The sequence below is a fragment of the Gaeumannomyces tritici genome (assembly GCF_000145635.1).
Source record: "Gaeumannomyces tritici R3-111a-1 unplaced genomic scaffold supercont2.5, whole genome shotgun sequence".
NCBI classification, from domain to species: Eukaryota; Fungi; Ascomycota; class Sordariomycetes; order Magnaporthales; family Magnaporthaceae; genus Gaeumannomyces; species Gaeumannomyces tritici.
Window position 1 is genome coordinate 3,105,526 of NW_008804549.1, and position 4,209 is coordinate 3,109,734.

Below are 4,209 nucleotides of genomic sequence, written 5' to 3' on the forward strand. Positions count from 1 at the left end.
AAAAAAAAAAAAAAAAAGAAAGCAAATAACGCAATAATTTTAATAACGCCATTTTTTATTACGGTTTAACGATAACGTTTAACGCTTCCAAACCGAAAATTAAAAACGTTGCTTTTAAAGCGAATTTAATAAATAAAAATTAACAAACCTTTTTCGATACGTATTTGCTTAATTAATAAACGGCGATTAAAAAAAGTAATTTTGGCCATTGCTTGGTTTACGAAATAATTGCAATTACCGTAACGAAAATATTAAAGCGCAATAGCCTTTAAAAAAATAAACGGTTGTACCGAAACGAATTACAACGAATCCCGAAATCCTAATAAAAGTTTAATACGTACCCGTATAAAAAAAAATTTAAACAATTTGCTTTCGGGGAAATTAACAAATTATTGGAAAAAAAAGTTTGGAAAAAAATTCCGAAAAATTTGTTTGGTAATAAAGTTATCGATATTGCTTGGGTATTTATTTATAAATTCGACGAAAACGGTTACGTTACGAACTATAAGTTCCGCGCGGTAACTAAAGGTAATTAATAACCCAACGGTTTAAAAAAGATTTACGTTGCTACGTTTATAGCCAAAAGCTTTAAAATTATAATAATAATTATAGCTTATTTTGATTTCGAAGCGCACCAAATCGACGTTAGCAAAGCCTTTTTTTACGCAAAAATTAACGATAACCATATACCCGTTTACGTAAAGTTTTTCCCTGGGTATTACCGAAAAAAGTTCGTGGTTTAGCTTAAAAAAGCTTTGTACGGGCTACGGGATTTACCGAAATTGTAATACCTAGCTTTTAAAAAAACCCTTAAAAAGTTAAAGCTTACCCCGTCAACGAAAAAGCCTTATTTATTTATAAGCATAAAACGTAAAGTTTTTTTTTTTTATACGTTAACGACATAATTATTTTTAACCGTGCTACGCATTTAAAAATAGCAACGAAAGTATTAAACGGTTTTAAAAAAAAGTACAAAATAAAAAAGGGATTATTTAAAATCTTTTTCGGGGTTTAAATCGTAAAGGATAGGAAAGTACGGATAATAACCTTGCATTATAACTTTTACATCGATAAAATCGTTAATACCTTTAATTTCGGGAATAAAAGCGTAAAGCGCTCCTTTTTGCCCAACCAAACGCTTAAAAAAAATTCGGGGGTAGCGATACCCGCTAAGGTCCTAGCCATGCAAAAAAAAGTCGGGTTTATACTTTATACGGTTATTACCATCCGCCCAAACGTCGTTTTTGCGAGCGCAAAACTTTTTAAATACCTTACAAACCCAAATAAAAAGTACTTAAAAGCGGCAAACCATACCTTTTTGTATTTAAAAGGGTTGAAATTTTATTGCATCCGGTTAAAGAACGTTTTAAAGTCCAACCATTTGCTTTTTGCTTTAAACGCTTTTTTTCGCTAACAACAAAAAAACGAAAAGGTTGTTTAAAGGATACGTTATATTTTTATTTAAAGGGCCCGTAGCGTAAAAAGCAGGGAAATAGGTTACCGTTATAACGTTTATTACAAAAGCAAAGCTTTTAGCGCTTATAAAGCTTGGAAAAAAAATTATCGCTATGCAAAGGCTTTTCCGAAACCTGCGCTTAAAAATTAATACTTTTTAAAAGCTTTGTTATAACAATATACAAACGATCCAATTGGTAATCGAAAAGGGCACCCGCATTAATACGGCTTTAAAGCACGTGGATATTATAAATATGTAATTACGCCAAAAGTACCAAAAAGGAACGTTCGACGTAATATATTTTAAAACCGCTTTTATACTAGCAAACGGGCTTACCAAAAACCTCCCGTTTTACAAATTTAAAACATTTAAAACTGTTTTAAAATTGTACAATTTTTTTAAGGACGGGTTAGCAAGCTTAATACGCAGCCAAAAACTTTGGAGCAAATATTAAAAACGTATAACGTTTGTATAAAGGCATAACGCAAATTCCTTTTTTATTAATAAGCATAAAGCATACCGGTTTTAAACAATAAAACGGTATTTAATTATAACGCGTGCAACTTTTAAAAGCGCTGCACCTTTTTTTTGTTCATTTTTCCTTTCCATCCTAACCTTAGCTTTTACCCATTATTTGGTAAATAAAAGCATTTTTATAAAAAAAATAACCCCGAGTTATTGCGGTTTTAATGTTACCTTTTTAACCTTTTTCGTTATTATTACCATTTTTTTTTTTTTTTAAGGTCGGGCTATAAAGGGCAAAATTATTTTAACGGGGAGCTTTTTTGTTCCTTTTTTTGGCTTTATCCTTTTGCTTGCTGCCCGGTTTTGGGTAAGGCTTAAAAAAATGGCTTACCATTTTTTTAAACTTTTTAATTTTAAAGCAAAAGTTACCCAAAAGCTTTTTTTGGAATAAAATAATTGCAATGCGTAATTGGGGCAAAAAAGGGAAAGGGTTGCAACGGTAATTGTTTTAAGCATATTAAATATACCGTAAAGTACGACCATTCCGAAAAGAACGCGCTATGGGCTTGTTATTATAAAGGCCCCGGAATTTTATTAAAAAGCTTTTGGTATATTTATTGCATGGAACCGCGCGGGGAATGGTACTATCGGGAAAGCTAATTAAAACGTTCCCGTTAAAAAAAAGTCGACGGTTTCGTTAAAAGGAAAGGCCAAATAGCATTTTTTTTAAGGATTAAAACGGAAAAAAAAGGGATGGTTAGCATAAAACCCGCGAAAACGATTAAAAACGAATTAATTTGGTTATTTACCTTCGTTTTTTTACCCGCTTTGCGCTTCCGGGTATCGAAAAAAACGACGGGTTTATCGTTATTATCGTTATTTTTTTAAACGAACCGATTAACGAATTTATCGAAATTAAAATTAATTTTAATCGTTTAACGAATAGGTTAATTAAGCCCAAAGCTTTTGCTTGGTTTAACCGGAGCTTAAAAAGTACCGGTTGGGTTGGGTCGGGAATTAAAACGAAAGGTACGAAAAGTAGCAAAAATAACCGGAGGTTCGAAAACGGTTACGGTAATGTTAATCGAGGTTTAGGTTAAAAAACGGCGCAAAATTTCCATCCGCTTAACGTAATAAACCCAATTAATTTTAACCCGCTTAGCGCTTTCGGCGAACGTACGCGTTTTTATCGCTTTAATTGTTTAAGCGTTATTTTAGGCCTTTTCGCAAGCAATTTGCTGCTTCCGCGCGTTTTTTGTATTTCGTTGCTTGTCCTTTTCCGCGGGGAACCTACTTTTCTTTTGCTTATCCTTTTTAATTTATTTAACTTTTTTCCTTTTTTTAAATAATGCTTTTTCCGTTTGCTTAGCTTTAGCTATTAAAATAGCTATAACCGTTTGCAAATCCGCATTATACGCGCATAAAGCGAAATTAACGAAAAAGCGATAAATTAATGGGAAAGCAAAAAGCTACAATTTATTTTTTTTAAGCTTAACCCCGGTTAAACTTTTTGCGCTTAACGCGCTTTTAAACGGTTGCACGCGTTGCTTTATTACCGGCAATACCCATTTTCCAACCAATTTATTAATACCGTACAACGCTTCCAAAATATTACGCCGCCGCGTAAAGCACTTACAATTGCTTGCTTTTGTTTTTGCAAGGATTTTTGTATTAATAAAGGTTTAAACGATAGGGACAAAAGCGTAAGGATTTACGGATTGGTAAGGAAATAATAATAAAAAGGAAAAAAAAAAAAGGCCGGAACGAAATGGAAAAAAAAAAGGTTTTAATTGCTACGCTTACCTTTTTCCGGTAATGGCTAAAATATTTGCTTCGTTACCTTTTGTAGCTAAAGCATTTGCTTCGTTGCCTTTAGCAACGGGAAGCGCTTGCTTTGTTATTTTTCGAAGTTAATGCGCTTTTACGGTTACCCTTTAAAAACGGGAAACGCTTGCTTCGTTACTTTTTAAAGCTAATGCGCTTTTACAATTAACCTTTAAAAGCGCGGTAAACTTTTAAATCCCACGCTATTAACATAGCAACCAATTTCCTTTTATTTTATTTACAAACAACCCAAAAGGCTCGCTTAAGGGGTATATTACAAAGTAAACAGTATATATTGTTATAAAAAAGCTTTAAGCATAAATATTAAATGCTTAAAGCATCGAAAAAGCGGTCCCTTTGCCTGGAAGCGTATAACGCTTTTAAGCGTTAAGAAGGAAGCTTAGTAAGCAAAAAGGATAAGGAGTCACGTGTATATAAAGGGCAGAGGCCCCTACGGGACCCTG